The following is a 23,064-nucleotide window of genomic DNA, read 5'->3' on the forward strand; positions in this document are numbered from 1 at the left end:
TCCCATGCATATTTTTCTGTAAGCACATTATTAAATGCAAGATATTACCACAGAAGCAAATCAAGCATCCAGCTGCCACTTTTAAATGTCTGTGCCTGTGACTGACTTGATTACTTGTTTCTACACTCAGTTTAGGGCTGGTGTTTTGCCTTTAAAGTTTTATCTGTTCTGGGAGTTTCCAGCTCATTTGCAGAAAATATATTCTGATAGGCAATGGAATGAGAAAATTGTCTTCTCTTAAATTAAAGAAAAAATAAATGAAATAAAAAATCCACAGACTGACCTCTGAACTAGAGAGACAGAAGCAATTGGCTTTGCCCAGCACTGCACACATGCCATACTAGACATTTGTACAATAAATGGTCCCAGGAAATGCTTAGCTATGGATTTACATAATAGACCAGAATGGCTCCAAAAGAAGCAAATAATACAAATCTTACAAACCACCTGAATACACATTTTGAAGACAAGTCTTAGAACAGACTCAGAAACCTTAATGAAAGACTGTTTAAACTAACATTTAAATAAAAAGCTTTAAAAGAACAAGACCAAACCACATTTCAGAAAATGCAGCAAGTATTCCTTGCAAGAAGAAGCTTTTAATGTGACAAGATACCTTCAGCAGTCAGGCAGCTGAAATTATCATGAATTATCCAACATTTTCTGCCTTTAGACCCCAGAGATACCCAGAGCCTGAAGTACTTTATGCTCGTCTAGACAACCAGCATTATACAAATAAAATGTAAGACTGTTGCTATGTGCAAGCTCCAAACACCCACAGACCAGGCAGGCATCACACTTGAACATAGAAATGAGCTTTTTAGTCACATTCAAAGATTGATTTTTTTTTCTGAGCCCATGAGAATTGCAACACTTGACTTGATCTGGTGAAGCACTCAGTTGGCCTCAAATCTTTGTTAGAGCCCACCAGAGCAGTGGCCAGGAGGTACTCACACTGCACCTTCCCCTCCACAGCAGCAGTGCCTGAAGCTGAAAGGGGCAGGAGGGGAATGAAAGCCTCAAAGGTTCCTGGAGGTTGCTGGCATGCCCACAGTGCAAGCAGAGGGATAGCTCCTGCTGGTGTTTGAGACGGGGCTGGAAGATGAGCTGGAGGGAACTGACCCATTTGCACAGTGGGGTGTGATGAAGAGTATGCAGGGACCCAAACAGACCACCACTCCCAAATGGAGTACAGGAAAAGGACTGTCTGCTCCAGCAGCACCACGTACAGCCAGGCACAGGCAGCCAGGGCAGGGTGTGAGGAGCAGTTAATGATCTGTATGGAAGCTAATGACAATCCTTAGGGAGCTGCAGAGCAAGCTGAGAAAATGAGCAGCACCACATCATCACACAGCATTTACTCAGGAGTTCAAAAAACTCAAGAATGAAACAGGGAATTCATAACAGGGCTCTGTAATTCCCTTAAAACAGCCTTCTTGCCCAAAGCAAATCCCACATTGATCCTTTAAATCCAATTTGTGCAGTGACTATGGTTGGCCATAAAATTTGAAGATGGCCATTGATTGCTAGGTAAATTCTGCACCTCTTTCCCCTCCTGGGTTCATCAAGGAGCAACAAGGACATGGAATGCCCAGTTCAAGGAGCATGCTGGCACAGCCAGATGTTGCAGGCACTTGCAGGTATTTTCATCCCAGGAGATTGGTGAGCAGATGTCCTTAATGCCTAAGCCCAGCAGGAATGCTCCTGCTGGTACCATGCACCTAATGACTGCTGCCATCCTCCAAAGCAGGATGCTGACTGCTTGCAGCAACTGAGTGCTGATGAATTCAGACCATCCTGAGGATCACCTGCTGCACCAGTCACATGGAAGTGGTCTGGGGCTGCTGGGTCTCCAGAGGGACATTCCCCTAAAGGCTCTTGCTCCTCACTTTTATCCTCTGCAGCTGCAACGAGAAAAACCCCTGGGGCTCTGCCTGCTTGAAGGGAAGGCCTCTCACCCCTGCAGGTGCAGCTTCTGGACAGGGAGCAGCCCAGCACCACAGCTCCTCAGCATCACCAGCCTCCTCAGCTGCCTGGGCCCAGCTGGGGGAGCACACCCCAGCCCTGGGGAAGGGCATCCCAGCTGCCAGAAGATCTGCTTCAGGGCCTTTTTCCTTGCCCACTGCGGGTGGCTGTTGCACTAAGGAGCAGGGGCTGTGTTTTGGGTGGCATGGGAGGTGCACTGGCACCAAAGCCACAACTAAACTGTGTCCTGCATGGCCCACTATGGGTTTGCTAATGTTCGCCTTTAAAAGGTTAGTTAATCCAACTGGTTTTTGGAAGGAAATCTGAACCACAAACCCACATTATTTTTAATGTAACCCAAGTGGTTTAGGCAATTCCCTGCAGATCCCAGCAGTTTGGAGAGGCACTCTATGCAATGCTCCAGTATTTCATTTACTGAAAAGATGAAAAGCATGGAAAGCCTTCCATGGAAAGCTCTTGGAAAGGGTACCAGGAGGCTGAATTTGTGGTCCATAGTGATGGTTTATCACAAATTTTCAGCGAGAGCTTGGACAGTCCCCCAGCCAGCCTGTCCCCCCTTGGCAGTGGGGTATGAGGGTACAGGCCCGCTGTTATTTCCCAGGGTTGTGTTGAGGTAAATGCAGCCAAGCATTTGTGCTGCATTCAGCGGGTGGTGAGGGACAGCATACACAAACTGAGGCAGAGAAAACCTAAACATTAGACTCTCAAGGCTTTGACTGCCGGAGTCAACATCATCACTGCTCTCCATCATCATCCAAAATTTCCATTGACGTCAGTGGATGTTCTGGGTGTGAAAGGCCTGCAGACTCTGAAACTGTGCAGCAATTGCTTGTGGATATCTTAAGCATGGCCTGATGTGATTTAAATCCAGCTTGTCCTCTTCAGCTGTGACCTGAACCACTTAGTACTTTTTGGAACAGTCAGAATGAAACTTTTAGGAGAAACTGGCCATCTGGCCTTCTGAAAATTAGCTTTTTGTAGTGGTTGGCATAGACAGACAAAAAAAGTATGCAAGAACAAAATGCTTTTCTAGTATTTGCTGTCTTGGCTTCTGTGCTCTGCTGATACAGAAGTACGGTGCCGATAGGAGTGGGAGCAGTGCTGCTGTGTCTTGGGAGAAGGAACAAGAAGCAAAACAAGAGGAGAGAAATACCTCAGTGATAAAATTGGCTATGCAAGCACCCTGAGACAGCTGTTACTGAGATACATATATATATACCCTTAAAATTTCAGAATGCATCCTAGAAAGCAAAGTCTAATAATGACCTTAAAAACTCTTCTATGTGACTGCATTTAATTTGCACCTTTATGCCTGTGGATTGTAAGAGAGACTTTGTGTGGAGATAAGGCTCCAGCTGGGCAAAGCCCTGTTAGCCCTTGCTGCTGGCACTGTCAGCCTTGGGCCAAGGGCATAAACTAATCAACTTCATAGCCTATGCAGCAATTGTTCAGCACCATGATTGGATACTGGGGATACAGGAAAGCACGTGACTCAGGAGATACCAAAAGACACACCATTAATTAGGCAGCTAGTCTATGAAAATAAAGAAAGTTACACAAAGAAGAAAGCTGAGAGTTTGCTGGCATAACAGAGAAGCTGACACTTACAATGTACAATCTGCCCCTAGATGCATTAAGTAAACGGGATATAGAAAGGAAATAATCTTTCCTAAATACTTGTATTTGTGGTCATTTTTAGAGTACCTCCTCTCAAGAACAGGTGAATCTTTTCTGTTTGAAGTTTGTTTGCCTTTTTAGTTGCACTGCTGATGTCCATTTAACGCAAACCCTGAGCACTCTCTGCCCTGTACTCCCTTACTTTTTGTCCTTCAGCAAAGTCATCCCAATCTTGCACGCAGCAGCAGAGCAAGGAGGAGACCATGGAAGTGGAGTGAGGAGGTCTCAAGACTCTGTGATGGTATCTACCCTCATCTGAGAGCCTGACTGAACAGCACCTTTCAGAGCACAGCAATCTTTGAAAAGCAGCCTCTGAAAGATTGAGAATTTCGGCAGTCACATGAGGTGAATGAGTGCAGATAATGAGTTTGGAGCCAAAAGGGAGGGGTGTTAGAAAATATGATGTCCATTACTTCTGAGATTGAGATTTCTAAGCAGCTTTACTTGTTTTGACCTTTCTCCCAATAGGCTAATCCTTAAAAAACATTGATGTTGCTAGTTGCATTAAATTTGTGTGACGCCTTAGTATAAGTGGCAAAACCAGAGCAATATGTAACAGAAATTGAATGGCTTTCATCTCTGCTACTGGAACATTAAGGTCTCTCAAGTGGCATACAATAACTGAGAATTGCTTGAAATCAATTTCCTGCTGTCCAAGGGAAACATGAAATTTTCCACTCCCCATATAAGCACTTTGTTGCTTGAAAGTAAACATGCAAATTAAAAAATACTGAAACTGACTGTATTTTTAAAGGACCAGAAAGCACAGAAATGGAGCCATAGTAGCTGAAATGCCAAGAGAATGTACTCATGAAGGATTAGTCAGCGATAACTCCAGTGAAGACCTGCAGGAAGTTGTGTGGTTTGTATTTTTGAGGGTAACATTTCCTCTACAATATTGTTCTACAAATGTTGGTTGACAAGTTGTACATGTTTATTTTCATTCAATTTACAGTGAAATAAAATGCCCATTCACTGAATCAGAAGCTTCTGAAGAAGGGTACAAGCTAACAAAAAAACTTACAAAAATTCTAAAATAAGTTTGGAAATTTTTTGATTTAAGCGATTTAGGTGAAATTTGGTTTTTTAATTCCTAATGAATATCAACTAAGTCTATAGTGGAAAATAATGGAAGTGAACAAAATCAGCAGAAAATTGTAGCAAAAATTATCCCAGATTGTATTGTACTTGAAAGGTGGTTTTATTTTCATTTCTCACCTCTGTGTGCTCTTGGATTTTGCCTGTCATCCATTTAGAACAAGATTTCTTTTAAAATTTCAGAATGTATCCTAGAAAGCAAAGTCTAATAATGACCCTGTATATTATCCCTTAACAGCTCTTCTCTGTGACTGTATAAAAGGCACGGCTGACCCAAGCTTCACAGCCAAGAAGGTACTTTCTTGAAGAGAGGGAGGGGAATTTTACCCTCCACAGACTTACAATATAGTTTATAGTTATCTTCATAATAAGACCTGAGGAGGAAATATTAAAAATAAATTATAAACCTGATGATGCTCATGCCAGTTCAGAAGCCTTTTCTCCAAGGAATTTTCTTCCCCCTACTTTTCAGAGTTATAAAGGAATCTGTAAAATTACATGCAGTATTACATGAGGATCCTATACAAAAGCAAAATGTTCTCTGAAGACTCTTCTCAAGACACAAGTGTACAGAGCATCAACTTCATTTTCTTTCTGAGCATGAGAGGCAGGTCTTAAGGATAAATACAAGATACAGTTGTCTTTCAATCTTCTTGCACTCTTAGGTGTCAGCGTCTTCATAATCCTCTCAAGCTCTTTTTATGCTTATGGATTGATGGGACACTCATTCTTACATGGTTCAGAAGCTGAATCAGTTTCCTGATCCATAAATCTGCAGGTTGTGAACTTTTTTCCTTTGTACACTCCAAAAAAGTGAGCAGGGTACTGAGTTTTGTGATAGATCCTCCCTCTAGAGAGGAAACGGAGCTACTGCAGAACAGTTCTAAGAACATGATTTGCGCCTACTTTTGCATCTCAGAAAATTTCCAGCTCCTTCCATCAGCTCTTTGAAACTCCTCAGACACCCCAGATGAAAAGCCCTTGATGTTTCAGAGTTGTGGAAGGAGGTAACCCTCCTCTGCTCAAGCCAGCAGCCTCCAATTCCAAAGAAACTACAACTGGTTCTCTCCTTGAGAAATGTGGCATTTGCATGGGAGAAAGGGCTACCTGTGGGCTGGGAAAACACAGGGTAGAAAAGGAATCTCCCGACGTCTGCCATGAGCAGCCACATGCCAATCCGCATCTTCTCGGCACGTGGCCACTGACACAGGAGAACTATGAAGCACTCCACAGGCAGCGACAGATGCAGATGTCCTCCAGCAGTGTCAGCAATGACAAACTCCATCAGAGCTTTGCCTGATGATGCTGGTGTGAACTTGGGGTCCAGAAGCAGGAGAAACAGTAAACACACACCACAGATCCAAAGAGCTGCAATGCCCCTGTTGCACGTGTTGCTGCACCGGTCGGGTCAGGACGTTAAAGCAGATTTCAGCTGCTATGGCTATTTAGTCTCAAGCTCATTTGAATTCCTGAATGGTGTAGCTTTATTTACCTCCCTGGTTTCTACTGGATGTGTGGAGTGGCACATGTGTGGGTCACCCTTGTGCCTCAGCTGTGGGCTATTAGAGCAGCCACCTTAGGTGCTGACTTTTCTTCCAGTTGCTGTCAATGTCCCACTCTGGAGTTTACAGCCAACATCCTCCTTAGACCGAAAATAGTAACATAAATACCTAATGGGGTTATTAGCCTTCAATTGCTTCATTCAGAATGGAGGAAAGCAAGGATGATATTAAAAAGAACAGAGAAGAAATATAGGAAAAGAGAGAGATCAGATAGAAATGAATTCATTCTACAAGTAAGCAAAAGGATTATGGCACTGAGGCCATTACACTGCTTAGAGGTTATAAGAAAATGAGATCTATTTGAAGTCACTGAAAAAACAGAAATGAGAACTGTGGTTGGGGATACTTAAGGTAGTTTCAGATTTGCCATATTTAAAAAAATAGACTTGAATTTGTGACTAAAAATTGCTGGAAGCCAGGAGAGTCCCTCTGAATAGGATGCTAACCATTATTATTTATGTGTTTGGATGGAATACACAGCTGTTCTTCAGAGGCCACGCAGAAATTTGTTTAGAGTCTGAGCCCCTCAACAAACACAATGCTTCAGAGTGCTCATCTGTGTGTTTTAAAATGTTATATTATTTATATGAAATATTTTATATATTAAAGGTTTTCCTCTTACGTGATAAGAGGTTATGAAGCACCTCTTTGGCCAGAGTCTGGTTCCACAGAATTAGGAAAACACAAAGCAGTTGCATCTTGTCATTGCTCTGCATGTGTGGGGGGAATGTCAGTGTGGTTTGGATAAGGCTGTTACAGCACACACTGCTCTCCTTCCTAGTGACATTTTTTATGTACTTGTTCTTTTTATTTTATATTTTTATTGCCTACTAAATGGTTTCTTTTGGCTCTGCTTTGTGTGAACCTCAGCGCAAAGAAAACAGTTCTGTTCAGAGAAGCACTTTGCAAACTGCCCTGAGGAGGAGTGAGCTCATGCCTTGCTAGCATATAATGGCTAGTACCATCCTGATCTTGGCTGTGGATCCACAAACGAGGATTTCAACCCTGTAACTGCTGAACACACCCATTTACTTCGTGAAAGGCTGAAAACCAGAAAGGCTGAAAACCATTGTCATGGCAATAACATAGGAACTTTTTGGCACACGACGCAGAACTGCTGAGGTAATAAACTGGAAAACCCATCTGCTGGTCCAAATGACATACTTGTCTTTTTGGGAACAAAATTACTGAAAGACTAATACAGCATCAACTGTCCCTTCCTTCCCTGCCCAATCTGTGTCAGTGAGGCATTCACTCAGAGGTGCCTCTGATGAAATGGACCTGGACCCCACAAGAATTACCAGCCTGTGTCCAGCTGTTGATGGCAGAGGCACCAGGGACATGGCACACGTGAAGAAACCTGTCCCCCAGGACAAGCTGCCACTTTCTTGTCTTGCTCTTCCTGCTCTCCTGCTTAACCCACCTTGGATGCATTAGCCATGTACCTTCTCTCAGCCTGTAACACAAGTGCAGCTCCCAGCAGTTCAGGAGCAGTGAAAATTAATTAAAGTTTCATTAGTTAAAGCAGTCTGGACCACTCAGGTATAAGTACAAAGTGCTTCTCTATTGCCTTTATGAATCATTGTCGTAAGCTCCTGATTATCTGCACAGATCAGCCAGGACTTTGCCACCCTCTAGGCATACACTGCATGTGCTTGGTCTAAAAAATATGGGACTTCTTCCTGTGACAAGAAACGATCCATACTGCGTGTTGGTGCAGGGTGATTGGGATTCACTAAGACTCTATCTCTGGAGAGAAAACAGTATCATCACCTGTTGGGAATTACCAGAGCAGATAGAGGAAGAATGCAGATTATTCAGGGTGAAGGTACACTGTCTAGCAAGAGCTCCTGGAAGACTTGCAAAGACAGCCCTTGCTTTCAAGTGGCAGAGACTGACTGATGACAGTAAACTTGAGGTGACTCAGAAACATGGTATCTGGATTTGTCTCAGAAATATGACTGTGACATTTGAAAGTGTCAAATGGAAATGACAACTTTTAACATGGATTTCCCTTAATCGGAATAGATCATGCATTTCATGCTGGAAATGTTCTGGCTGTTATCTGCTTCTGTGCTATTACATTTTGATGTGCCTCTGGTAATGGCTTTAATAAAATGTCTGGAATAGAGCCTGTTGAAGAGTTTCCTTAGATTTAGATGCTCTGATACCATGGGATTGACTGTAGCACAGATTAACATATTCATTTTATTACAGAAGATTTCTAAAATAAGACATAAGAATATTAGGGAAAACCCCCATGTACTACAACCTGATTTAAAGTCACAAAAGTAATTTCTGTTTTTGACTATTTATAACTAGAGGAGTAAAGCTCCTTCTAGTCTACATCAGTTAAGCATGCAGCATATCCATTCTTAGAGCACTCACTTTTGGCTACAATGAAATACCTTTGTGGCACACAGCTGCAGTTTATGGCATCTTCTTGGATTTCATGGGTAGAGAACAGGGACTGTGATTTTCTGAGCGAGTCTGGAAGGGCTGTGCAAGTGGCCTCCCTCCTGCTTGTTGGTTCTGAGAGCTGAGCTGCAGTGAGGAAAGCCAAGTAATTGCCAAATATGAAATTACCGGGCTCATTTGTCTTCTACCTTCTACTCCTGTGACATGCTTATTCCTTCCTTCATTTTGGAAAATGACCTTGTGATCCTTGCTTCCAGCATCACACTATTTCCAGAGCAGCTGCACAGAGAGCAGTGAAAAATCTGCTCCCTGCTATTACAGAGTAAAAGCACTATGAGGGAAGGAAGCACAGGGTGTCCTTGCAGCAGGAGCCAGCTCCTGCTGAAACATTGCAGCTTGCCACCTAGGAGAGAACTGGACCTTATCTAGCCATGATTAATGCCTGCCCTGTGGGTGTGCCTGCTCTGTCTTCATTTTAATAACAAATTGTTAAGGTCTGTGACACACTATAATTATAAAATGGCTTTTCTGGCCCTCTCCCAGATCTGTGGCTCCAGAGGCCAACATCAGAACGTGCTACATAATTTGGATCAGATACCCTTTGGTTGCAGTTATGGTTAGTGCAATTGCAGCCATGTGCAGTGGATTGCCAGGGAAATGAAAATGGTTGGGTTTATAGCAGAGAGCATGAGAGGAGGAGGCACAGGGCTGTTCTGAGAGTGGTTAAAAACAGGGGAGACAAGCACAGTTAGCCAGCCTGTTTCAGTGTGCCTGTGAATCCTTACACATGCATAGCAGGGGGTGTTGAAAAATTTAACAGAATTACTGCTGGGGATTTATCACAGCCTACATACCCTGTAAGCACTTACCTCAGTTTAAGTTCAGACACAGATTAATTTAACCAAATAACTTGTTGGCTTTATCTGGAAAAACACGTTTACATCTTTATAAGACTCTGAGATTTCTTTCAACCTTTTATTTCATAAACTACTTTTGGTTAAGCCAGCCCAGCCAGTCTGAGCTCAGTGTTGTAAGCTTTCTGGGGGAGCTTTGCAGTGAGACTTGTCATTTGCCTGTTTCTCACATTGGGCTTCCTCTGTCACTGTCATTAGTAAGATCTGGACGCCTTATGTCACATTCTGACACAAAATGGGGGAGATTGAGGCATTATGTTGGCAGAAAGCAGATCTCAGGCAGAAGAAGAACTGGGCCTTTTGAAAATCCTGAGGTTATTTGCATCTACAAGGATGTTTGTAATTATTTCCCTTCCTGTTCACCTGCCAGGTTCTGCTACTGCATCACATGTTATGTTACGTAGGTTCATGGTGAGCTCCATGAAGAGATGAGAAAAGCATCTCTCTGATGTCCCCATCCTTCTGTCCAGCCTTAGAGTCAAAGAATCATAGAATCACCAAGGTCAAAAAAGGCCTCTAAGATTACCAAGTCCAACCATCAACTTAGCACCATTGCCATGTTCACAAATAAACCACGTTCTCAAGTGCCACAGCCACATATTTTTTGAATATATCCAGGAATGGTGACTCCACCACTTCTCTGGGCATCCTGTTCCAATGTTTGACAACCCTTTCCGTGAAAAAATTTTTCCTAATACCTGATCTAAACCTCCCTTGGCACAACTTGAGGCCATTCATTTCCTTCTATCACTTGTTAGCTGGGAGAAGGGTCTGACATCACCTCACTACCACCTTTCACGTACTTTTAGAGAGTGATAAGGTCTTCCCCCAAACATCCTTTTCTCCAGGCTAAATGACCCCAGCTCCCTCAGGTGCTCCTTATGAGACCTGTGCTCCAGACTCTTCCCCAGCTTTGCTGCTCTTCCCTGGACATGGCCTTCCCTTGGCAAGTACTGTGGGACCAAAGCCCCTCCACAGGTTGCTGAGCAGCAACTGAAGAAGTCAGCCCTCACCAGTTCAATGAAAAATGGCAGGTTTCAGCAGGTATGTGCCTCAGCCTTGATGGCAAACTCTGTGGCACAGGTGCTGTGGTTTTTTCCCTGCTGAAAAAGCACCTAGCACAAGCTGGTCCAGATCAGGATTTCCTGAATGCTAATTTCATACAAATGTTAAACAATAGTAATACTTGCATGACTGTGTGAGCTAGAAAAAGCAGACACGGGCTTAGATAATGGAGATTTAATATAGCATGTTTCTAGGAGAGGAAGGGAATTAGAAGTCAATAAATAGAGAACAAAAATACATGAATGAACTGTTCAGCAGGGAAAATGTGTATGGCTTGAGTTAAGCCATAGAGCCCTGAGCCTGGGAGAAAAAGTGAAACATCAAAGATTAAGGCTAAGTCTCCTTATGGCTCGTGGCATCTGAAGGACATGTAAGATGACGGATGCGTTAATTAGCTCACTGCATCTCAGGAGCTGAAATAGTTGGTAGGTGGGCTGAGCCATAAACTAAAATAATCCCAGCATGTGAGAGAGGATGAGCAGGCAGCTTCAAGATTATAGAGGAGATGGAAGCAAACAATGTCAACTGTCCAAAAAGAAAACATGGAATAATGTCTTCAAAATACATAGTAAAACACTAATCTATCTACTAATGGTTGCTCTTTGATTTGAATATTATTGCTATGCTTGGTCAGTAAAAATATATTTAGCCTTTTCTCTTCATTATCAATAGCATATGTAACAGGGATGAATGTACCACTTTAGGTACATTCATAAGTAAGTTTAGGGTATGTGGTCTATGCATTCTTAGAAGGCAGTTTTCATAAATGTGATTTGTGAAATAACAAATAAACTATGATTTTAGTAACTCCCCATATCCATTTTTACTCATGTTCACTGCCAGAGTGAGGTAATTGTATTTTATATGAGGCTGATATTGAAACTTAGAGCATCCCCAGAGATCTTTGACAATTGAGGTTTGCATGTGTTAGGAAATGGCTCGCAATCACAGTTAAGGTATGCATAAATCATCCTAAAAAGTACACCAACAGACACAAATGATTTGGTGTTGGTGAGGTTGATTAAATTTCTCATAAAGATAATACAAAAAGAATTTGACAAATAATCCATAGAAAGCACAAATGAGCAAACAGCAAGAAATGACTAGATTATGCCACCTTCACACTGAAATCCTAGGAGGATCATACCAAATTAAAAACATCAATTCATATTCAGGTACTAATGCACTGACTTTTCCAGTGGGCTGAAGATTGTCACTACCCATAGACTTCAAAAGGAATTATGGATGATCAATTTGGATCTTAAAATAGATGTAGGAAGGTTAAGTACAGTGTCTCTCACACAGGGCATCAGCCATGGTGGGATTTCAGTCCTGGAGAAAGTCAAAAATAGAAGGAGAAGGAGAAGGAGAAGGAGAAGGAGGAGTTTTCTCTGGAAGGTTTGTAGGCAGGTGAGTGCTGGGGGTGCCTTGTCCTCTTCCTGGGGCTTCAGCTCTGCCTGCAGGCAGGGAGGAAGGGGCTTTGGGTGCAGCACCAGGCAGTGCTTTGCAGACAGATGCTTGAGAATGAGAAGCTTTCTTCCTGCTGCAGGAAGGCAGGTGCCAGCTCCCTCAGCAAACAAACTCCAGCCTGATCCTGGAGACTGTGCTTTTCTATCCAGACCCCCAGGGCAAGGTACTTGATGCACAAGGGAATTTTTCCACCCCATTCAACAGCATGACTCCGCATTGATCCTAGAGTTAGAAAGCACAAAATCTGTGGCTTCACTTTCCTTTCAACACTTTGCAGTTTACAGGAGAGCTCCTGATCTGCAGGATGTTCTATGAAGACTGTCAAAAGTAAAACAGCCTGTTACCTCCACAGGAATCCCTGTTCTTGCAGGATAAGGGGGCTCAGGGTGTAGCTGATACCAAATGGTGCCTGTATACACATGTATATAACACACACGTGTGTACAACACCACAAGGAGACATTTCCAACAGCTTTTACTACTGGTTCACCACTCCTTCCAAATGAATCTTTACAGTTCTACCACATCCTTCAGCAGGAATGGAAAACCCAGCAGCAGAACCTCAAAAATGCTACCCAAAATATCCTGACGCCTCACTAAATCTCAGCAACAGAGTCATTCAGAGTCACAGTGCCCTGTGATATCCTTATCTGTCATTCCCTCTCCCCCCAAGGTACCTAACACAAAATCTGGCTCATTTTACTGTAAATGTGCACTAGGGAATCTGCTAAATTTGGCTCTATCAATACTGCACCTACACAACTTGAATAAAGAGCTTCAGTGTTTGAACTCAGCCCTTTCTCAAAACTTAATGCGCTGTGATGAAACTGAAAGGGAGGTTACTCAATAAGCCTAAGCCCTTGAGAGACAGAAAAATGTACTGAACAGTAGTTCATATTGTTACTAATTTTAGCCTGACTTTCTTTACAGATTGTTTCCCAGCAAGAGTGACAAAAGTAGCAATGTGGTTTCAGCTATCTGTTCAGAAACCTGGTGGAGGCAATGTCTGTTTTGCTACCCTAGTCTCTGCTGGATCCCTAGGAGCGAGGGTGCTGCTCCTCTGGCAGGCCCCTGCTACTGCAGGGAAGGGATCCAAAGCACTTCATTATGGCAGCTGGGTAAAGCACTCTGAGAGGCACAGGGCTCCAAGTTGCTGGGAACACCAGCTTAGTTATCTCCTAGGGTAGCTGGCTACCTTCCCAGGGCTGGAGAGCTGGTCAGCTTTGCCATAGCCATGTCGGGGTTACCCAGGAGGTACAGCCTGCTGAAATCTCACTGCGACACTACGGATGAGCTGAAGAGCTGCACAGCTGCCTGGTCATGGGGGAGGCAGGTGGCTGTTTTATTGAAGGGATCCCCAGCAGGAATGACAGCTCCTGTTCAAGCAGAAAGACCAGTGGCATGCAGTGGCAGAAACCAGGGGAACCTGGCATTCAGCTGGACACATTTTCCATCTCACTGCAAATCACCTGCTCTTGTTTGTTGTGCAGTGGTGGTCTGGAATGAACAGCTCAGTGTGAGCAGGGGAGAGGCACGAGATGTGTTGTGAAGACTGTGACACAGCTATCGGGAATCACTCAGGCACACCGAGGACTACGGGGACACCAGCGTGATTTGTACCAAGTCTAATGGAAAAATCAATTCATTCATTCTTGAAGAAGAAACAAAACTGCATTAACAAACCTTCTCTGGTCAGTGCTATTTAAATCTTTAATTAGCAGAAAAGGGGAGAACATCAGAACAAGGAGGCGGCTATAAAATGATTCCCTGTGGAGGAGGGATTGACCAGGTAAGCATGCACTTAAACCAGGACATGTCTTTCAGCTGTCTGCACTTTGTCAAGCATGGAGGGACAGTGTTCAAAGGCTTGGGTGAGTTGAGTGTGTGCTAAGGTGCTTATCTGCTGGAGTAGGTTAGATCAGCCATGAGAAGCCAAATTAGATGGCTTGCATCTCACCTGCCAGTGCCACTGTATCTTCAGCCTGTCTGTGCTTGTGGGGATGGATCTGCTTACTTCTTACCTCTGGCAGAGAAGAGAGGATCCTGAGGAGGGGGAAATGTCTGCTGGAAGCCACACATAGATGTTTAGGGCTGTTTGCAGGATGGGACACATGTCTTACCCTTTTTGTGGCTCTGACCCTCTAACAAACTTTGCTCCTCAGGAAGGAGTGCCATTCAGCATCTCTGAAAATCAGCACTGGCACTCCTAAATTTTAGTAATTAGTCAAATTAATTATTAAAGATACAGAAAATAACACTAGCAAGGAATCACCAGGGTTTGCTGATTATTCTCTTTCCATTTGGTTCCTAAATGTTGCTGGGGAGCTGGAAGTCAGTTTCAGGTAACTTACACTAGTCCAGATTCTCATCTTCACCAGAGCTGTGCCAACGTGAGATATTTTTGGTTTGAAAAGAGTATAAATGAACTGAGAGTTTGGCTCACGGGTGAGGATTGGATAACATGATGACAGAAGGGCTTTATAAACATTTATTATTCACAATCTCTTCTGCAAATGTGAACACGCCTAGGCAATTATCTTGCTTTAGCTGCAGATGGGCAATTTTGATGCAATTATTATGCACCTTCAGTACTACAAAGCTTTCAGTGCCATTCCTTTTGAAAATGTCTGAATTAAAGGGAATGAAAAAACTAATGAACTATTGCATCTTTTTCCTGTCAGCTGCACAACATCTACTAGATGCCATTAGCATGCTTCATGTGGAAGAACTGCATGGTCATGGCTGTTAGCCCAAAGGCTTGTAGAAGCTGAAGACAAACCCATCTGTAGCCTTCAGTAGCTGAGTTGCTTGAGGAAGGATAATTTGTTGTTGCACACTCAGATCACGATGTGAGATTGACTTTGTCATGTCTCAGATATCCCTAATGAGATGTTTCTACATGTCCCCAAAACCTGTGGTTATTTACTGTTCTGAGCTAGACAAAAGCTTTTTGAGACTCCAGATACCAGCAGCATAATAGTGGAAAGTGTCTGAGGCCACACTGACAAAGAGAACAGTTTGTTTTTAGCACAATTGCTATGGAGGAAACACACTTGTCTCCAGTTTCTCAAAACCACTTGTGTCTGGTTTCTTGCAGCAAACACATCCGGAAAGCCAGCTGTTTTTTGTTTTGTTTTGTTTTAATCCTTAAAACAAAGCAAAGCTCAAGAAAATAAAGCAGCAGACAAGTTAGTTTGCAACTTGCCAGCCCAAAGTAAAGTCCTCAATTAACTATACATATAACTGGTGCAATTTTCAAGAGCAATTTCCTCATTATGACTCCTGTTCACCTCAAAATAAAGCCAATTCACTGCTTACTTTTGAAAAGACTGCAAGAAGATATCTTTAGCAGTTTGGCAAACTTTAGCTGCGCATTCATTCTTTTTAAGAAACAAATCTGTTAACACATGAAGTAACTCTTGGTGGTATGATTATATCTTCCCTAGGTGGTTCTGAGTGACTTACTTGGACCCCTGTACCTTAGATGGCTGCTGAGCCCAACCAAGCCTAACCTGGTATATCCCAGGCTAAGAGCCAGCAGCCAGCCACAGGACCCTCTACATGAGCAATGCTACCAGAAGCAAACTGAAATGACACAGGATTTACTGAGCCCTCTTAGCTCATAGAGCAGCTATAAGTACTACCACTCATGCAAATGTTACGCTTTAGCAGAGCTCATGCACTCTGCTTCCCCAACACAGAACATGTGGCCCACCATCTCTGATTCCTAAGCACGCACTCACCACTCTTTGAGGTTCTTCTTGTTTTTCAGACTCCTGACAGCTCACTAGCATACTGAGAGAAACCACTTTCCTTGTTTCAAATACCCCCTTATTGAGCTTGATGTCACTTAGCTCTTACCTCACATTCCTCAATCCATGGTTTAGCTCATCTTTATCATACACTCATACAGTTATCTGTCTTACATGATCAAGAGTACAACTCTGCTAAAAGAATAGATATAGAACTTGGTAAAGCAGAAAATAATGGGAGAGGATCTATCTGGAACTACAGAAGAGCATTGTTTTGCAAATTGACTGGAAAACCTATGAAATCAATAGAGTTCTTTGATAAATGCTGTAAGACTTTCAGATGGTTGGCCTTAATTGTTAAAAATTCCATGAGCAAGGGCAGGTCTGCATACATATGAACAGAAAGCAGCTGATCATGGGTCAGTGTGTCACTATATCCTCTTCTGGCACACTGTTTTTTAACACTAAGTTTTTCTATTTCACTTCTCCAGAATCAAAAGACATTTAAAAAAAAAATAATGTGGAGGTGAATTTCAGGGTGAATTTCAGGCTGGTCAAAACCTGAGCTCCCCTCTGCAAGACAAAATACGTCTAAATAGTTATTAACTTGATATTTTTAATATTCACTGAGCCAGACACTTTCTGATAGAAATTAGGAAGAAGTTAGTTGCTGTGAGGGTGGTTAGGCACTAGAACAGGGTGTCCAGAGAAGCTGTGATGCCACATCCCTGCAAGTGTTTAGGGTCAGGCTGGATGGGGCTTTGAGCAATCTGGTCTAGTAGGAGGTGTCCCTGCCCAAGGTGGGAGAGTTGGAACTAGATGATCTTTAAGATCTCTGCCACTCTGTGACAAAATCAGCATTCTGTCATGGGGCTCAGTAGAATTATTCTAGATAGGGCAAGTGCTGCATGTACCCATCACATTTAATATAGAGAACTTCATTAAAAACTGAAAATGCTAGATGAAAATTTATTTGATTATTAAAAATAAGTTAAGCTCTTATTTTAGTGGCTTAATACAATTTCTTTTGAAATTTCATGGTTAATAAAAAATAAATCAAATGCTCATTTGAGTCAACATCTCCTTGCCTGAGGATAGAAAAACCTTTAAGAAGCCTCTGGTAAAAAGGGGCAAGCAGAAGCAGAATGGGTATATTCATGGCAATATGTTCTGGTATGTGTAATTTTGGGATATCCTAGAGACAGCACAATAAAAGATGCAATAAAGCATACCTAAATTTAATAACAGTTATGCCTCTATGTCTGCAGACCACTAATCATTACCAAAATTAAAAGGTAGATCTGATGTGGCTCTGCACTGAGCAGGTTGGACTAGAGCTGCCTCCCTAGGTACCCAGCAGCTGGAATTACACCATGATTCTATGACCTGATATTCAGGGATCATGGTGAGATGGTCTAACAAGAACACCACTTGTTAGATAGAAAAAATATTACAGACAACATTACAGAGCTGTGGTTTCATTTTTCCTCCAGTCACTCTTCAGAGGTACTGAAAGTAGAGGTGAGATTCCTGCTATTTTCTAGTGTCCTATTGAATACGAGGTTTTCATATTGGAAGAATTGTCCTTCTGTACTTGGAAATCTATATGTACTCCAGACTAGTGAAGAAAGCTGCAGTTCCAGTGCAGAAAAGGAAAAATAAAATTTTCAGTTGGCCTTGGCTAGCCTCTGTAGTAGATACAGTGAAGAGAATAACATTTAAAAATGCAGTATTTTGGTGAAGCAAAACATTTTTTCAGATGCAATGCAAGGCCAAATGCCAGATGATGTAGAGGAAAAATACATAGAGTCCTCCTCTAGCAAATGGACCTGGATTAATACCATCCAAGGTGCCTCATCTTAGCAATGTAAACATGAGGGTTAATAATACTGTGTCACTGAAGGGGCACTCGGGTGCTTGAAGGGACTTGAGATCCCTGAGGCTTAACAGTTGAGGAGGCTGAAAGAGATGGGGGATGTCATCCTTCACATAAGGCTTCCAGTGGCCCACTCCCCCATTGGGAATCTAGATGTTTCACTCAGGCAGTGGAAGGTTTTTGAAGATATGAAGGGAACACTGCAGCAGTCTCCAACTGCTTGTGAAACAAACAGCTTCAGTAAATGAGTAAGCAGCTCCCAGCTCCAAAGAGAAGGGACACAATTAATAAATTAAAAAAACAAAAGCAACCAACATGAGCTCTAGGTGGGGAAGAGCTCAGTTGGAGATATGAGGAACAGGGAACAGATGAGGCAGCCACAGAAGACTTAGTGTAGGCTTGCTTAGCCAAGAAACTCAAATTATATGGCAATGACCATGAAGCCATAAAGTAAATGAGGCTCTTTTCTTTAAACTCACTGAGGTGCACCCCTGACCCCAAGGACTGGCAAACAAAGCAACAGGAGGGTTTTTTCCTTTTCTACAGCCAGGATGAAGAGAATCAGTCTTCACTAACTGTAACCCAAAGCAGGTGAACAAGGTAACAAAACCATATCTTGTTTGCCTTCCCCATTTTTAAATAGGATTCTTGGGCAAAAAGCTATTATTTGGAAAGGTGTTTTAGCACTGGAAAACACAAAATGGTTGTATATGAGTGTGTGAACACATATATGAACCTGTGTGCCCATCAGCTCATACCTTAACATTATTTCCCTCAAAAAGCCCTCATGGAGGTTCACAGACAACACTATGTAGCTGTAGGGTTTTTCAGTTTATGACACCCTGTTCATATACCCCTGTTGCCAGCCTCCTTTGGCTATTTGTCCCTTTTTACCACTTACAGCTTTGTCTAGCAAGCAAGGGTGGCCAGCTCTGGAGACCTGGACTGAACAGGATCCTCAGCCAGGTACATGTGCATTTATATGAGGCTGCCTTTTCATACAAACACAAACTATCCTGGGAAATCTGGACACAGTCCATAACCACTAGGCAGCTGGACAAATAGGTTTTTTCCACTTCTGTAGTACTGTCAGCCTCCAACACTTCTCACTGTATCATCCGTCTTTATTGAGAGCTGTTAATTATAGCTACAAAGTCTGCTGCCATACATGCACTTTCCTTTTTTAAAGCAGCTTTAAAGGTAGATGCCTTCAAGGTATTTTGACACAGAACTGGGCTGGAAAAAAACAAAAGCAGAATTCCTTATCACTCCTTCTTGGGTTTTGTAGTTATTTTGGTTGCTTTTGTAAACATCACGGAGAATCTATCTAGGACAGTCCCCATTTAATGAGTTTGTGCGCTGGGGGTCAAGGTACTTGGTGTGGTGACCAAGGTAAACAACATTCTGCAAAAAGGCCACCTGTGAAACCTTCTTCCATGTTATGACGATTGGAAAAACAGCAAATCCATGCTCACATCAGCTTTCTGCTTCTTCCTCCATGCAGTAAACACAATCTCATGCTCTTTTCCCAGTCCTTTTTTTTTCCTTTGCCAGCCAAAAAATACAGCTACTTTTCTGTCTGTGTGTGCAGGTCATGCCTGAAGGCAGGAAAGGGAAGAGGTGACCTGAGGTCCCTTCAGCCTGACTTGCTTTTGTCCCACGGTCTTAGTGAGTGCAAAGAGGTCAGATCATCTTGGGTGGGACCAGCAGAGACAGATTTTCTCTTGAGGTCTCCTGAGAAAAGCCCTAGCAGTGTGGGAGCTTAGCAGCTTGCTTAACTAACCAGAGGCAGTGTTAATTAAATGCAGTTTAACTACTGACCAGAGAGATCATTCGGTGCTGCAAGACACAACATTTTTTTCTAAGCAAAAGCCATTACATAAATACATTGTTTCATAGCACATGCCCTGTCTGCAGGCAACAAGAACAATTATTTCTCCTTCTAGTCCTTGCCTCAAGCAGTGTTACCTCATAGGAGGCAGATAATATAATTATTTTGAAGCATCTGTTCAAGCCACAGCAGAGGAGACAAAAGTAATGGAACTACAACACAAAATTACAGGACATTACTTAATTCAATCATCCTTGGAATGATTTTGCAAACCAGGCTCAACATTAAAGAATGTAGGTCTGTCCTGATCAGACAGTAGCCAATTTTTATTCTCAATTAGCATTCACTGAAGTCCAAAAACCCAGAAGAGGTGATTTGCAAGAGATGAAGGCTCTTCAGATTAAGCGAAAGCTTTTCACAGAACACAAATGTTTAGCTCTTTTTAGAACATCACAGTCTGAAAAACAAATGCAAACTCCAAGTATAATCTGTGAGGTTAAATTAGAAAGGACTGATGTCCTAAAGAAGGACCCATGACCATTTTCTCACAAAAGTTAAAACATGAGTTCTCAGAGACAGTGTTAGCTACCTGAATAGAAGGAATTAGCAAATTAGTCAAACAGAATTTTAAAATAAATCTCTCAAAGGTATTTCCAGGAGGTTTAGAAAGGGAGGTAAGCATATAAATGCCACCTTACATTCCTGTAAGCCTGCCCACTGTGCAGGCTTACCAATGTGAGAGTTACCTCCAGAGAAGATAGGACTGGGCCATTAATTTTGTGGCTTTCTGCCAGCCACTCACATCAAGAGTCTGATGCAGGTACCAAGCTCCATACCATGCACTTGAGGGAGAAAAAAACTATCACATTCACCATGCTCCAGGAGCAGTTTTTTAAGCTTTTCAATGGAAGGCATCAAGAGGAGCAGCATCTCAACTCTAGTTAGGTGCCTAAATCTGGGATGGTGGAAGGCTCCCACTAGCAGCCAGTTTGACCACAGCCTTTTCTCTTTCTCCTCACCCTTTTCTGCTGTTTACCTTACATGCCTCACATTTGTGTTTCTGCTGTAGGTTTTGCTCTCCCTCTGAGTTCTGTGGGGAAACCAGACATTCAGCTCCAAGCTGGCAGTGCTGGAATATGCAGTGTGACACTGAGAAGCCAGCTGTGGCACATTTCTTCCCTAATCCAGCCCCTGGCACTGTCTTCAGAAGAGACTGATGTGAACAGGAGGCTCCTCTACAAAAACTCTGGAGCTCTTATTTTCTCAGGAACAGGCAGCCTGTAGAGCATATTTTTGAGAGATGGCTGAGAAAATTTTGTTTCAGAAGGCATAAAGACCATGACACCATGACATAATCACCTAAGAACACAAATCTCCCCAAAGAAGCAGCTGAAACCACGACTCATGCAATCATCTGGCCATAGTGCAGCATAGCTGTATTATGTCAAGGCAGCAGCGAGAAGCCACCTCCAGAACCCCTGTGGGGTGACATCACACCAACCCCACCGCCCGTGGGGACACACTTTTCTCTTCAAAAGGCAAGAAGCAGCAGCTACTGCAGGTTTCACCAGGAAGTGGTGACTACTTGACTTGACAAACAGAAGTTAACAACAGCATCACCCTGAGCTCTGTGGCTTGGGCTTCAGCTGAGCGAAGCCCTAAGGGATGCTCCACGACCAAGCTTGATGCCACAAGGACAGCAGGGTGGACACTGGATACACGGCCACCAGCACCACCACTACCACAAACGCCATGCTGCTCCAGCAGAAGGCTTCACTACTACTGCTGCTTGCTCTTTGTACAATTTGGCCTTGTCTTCAGCCAGGACCTCAGGCAGAAAAGTGCATATTCACTGGAAACAGTCAGAGAAGTGATACAGTGGTCCATCAATAACACAACACCTCCAGCACCTCTCAGATATCTGCAGGAGAGATAAAGATAACTACAAGTATCATAAACCTCTTGTACAATATCCACATCTTCTTTTAATTAATTATTCTGATACCAAGCACAAAGGTGACAGACAACTGTAGAGATCAAACTGATCTCTTGGTGTAGACATCAAACTGATTTAATCTGGAGTTACTCCAGTCTCTGTCAAACTCGGCTAAGAATCAGACGCTTTATCTTTTAATTTCAATGGTTTATTTTGTTTCTTGGTTGTTTTTTAATTTTTATTTTCCCCAAGAAGCTAATGTGAACTTGAAATGTAAAGTGATTTTATTTTGAGGAGCACAAAGTAAATAGGTATTATTTTAAGGATAATGTTCTGAATTAGACAAATAGCATTTATAAACTGAAGTTTTTTGAAAGAAAGCATGCTTCATTGGATGACATTTGCTAAAAACACTTCCATTTGTCATGTCTTGATGCCTCCACAGCTTATTTATGACACTCTTAATGCTGTCTGCTCTGGTGGTGAAGCTCCCATCTAAGTAGTAATATAAATCAGCAGGATGCCAAAAGTTAACCACACTGCAACATTTTAATGTTGCTGGGTAAGAGAGACTCACGAACACAAACCACTGAAAAATCGATACTAAAACAGCATCCAGTCATGCCAAATGGCTCTGACCTTCTTTCCCCTTAGAGCTTCATCATGGCCAGGGGTTTGGTTAGCAGTGGGGTCCTGTGCCTGCTGCAGAAAAGGAGGGCAGTACCCATGGTGCAGTGAATTGCACTTCATACGAGTCAGGATCAGATAATGGACTCAGCTCCTTGTACTACTGGGGGTGATGGCTGGAGTCCCATCCTTTCCATCATAGCAGAAATACCTGTGAAACACATTTAGAAACTGGCCTGCGTTCTCCTGGACCTCAAGTGAAGCTATGGCACTGAAACTTTGTGGCCCCTGAAGAACCAAATCTCGATTCTGAGCCCATGGGCATATAGATCAAAAGTGATTTTTGTGAACTCTGTATGTTGGTATGGTATATAAGAGTAAGTGAGATCTACTATGCTTGTCCTCTATTGTTGTTGCACCAGTATTTTGATTCAGTTTCAAATACACCACAATACTTAAGTGTTACCTGTAACCTTTTCTGTATTTTCAAAGAAAAATCTTCAAATTCTGGAAGACTAGTGGCAGATAATTTGGGGGCAATATAGAGACAAAACTCTGAATCAGTGAAAAAGAGCATTCTAAAACATGTTAAAATATGGTTTGCAGATCAGTGCAGGGACTGCACTGTGATGATTCTTTCATTCACCCAACACATCAGGTGCATTCAAGGTTTCAGAAGAGATTTAGTTCTAGCTTCTGGTGTTTTCTTTAGTCCTAAATGTTTATGAAATAAAAAATCAAGACCTAAGTTTAAAATAAATAAATAATCCTGCAAATCATTCCTGAAAGTCCCTTCCTTCTCAAAAAAATCATTAGATAAGACTATACCATGAAAATAAACAAGCTTTCTGTG

At 42.6% G+C, this 23,064-nt stretch overlaps 1 protein-coding gene and 1 long non-coding RNA gene across 3 annotated transcripts in view; one reads left to right on the plus strand and one right to left on the minus strand.

Moving 5' to 3' along the window:
• SLC35F3 (solute carrier family 35 member F3) overlaps window positions 1–23,064 on the minus strand; it is a 170,360-nt gene that overhangs the window by 18,690 nt on the left and 128,606 nt on the right. The gene's annotated exons all lie outside the window — the stretch shown is intronic.
• LOC135296889 (uncharacterized) lies at window positions 11,771–22,401 on the plus strand. The gene is made up of 3 exons (XR_010358911.1): window positions 11,771–12,130; window positions 13,680–13,978; window positions 20,718–22,401. It is a non-coding gene; the product is annotated as an uncharacterized LOC135296889 (long non-coding RNA).

Source organism: Passer domesticus, chromosome 3, assembly GCF_036417665.1.
Source record: "Passer domesticus isolate bPasDom1 chromosome 3, bPasDom1.hap1, whole genome shotgun sequence".
In the NCBI taxonomy this organism is placed as follows: domain Eukaryota; kingdom Metazoa; phylum Chordata; class Aves; order Passeriformes; family Passeridae; genus Passer; species Passer domesticus.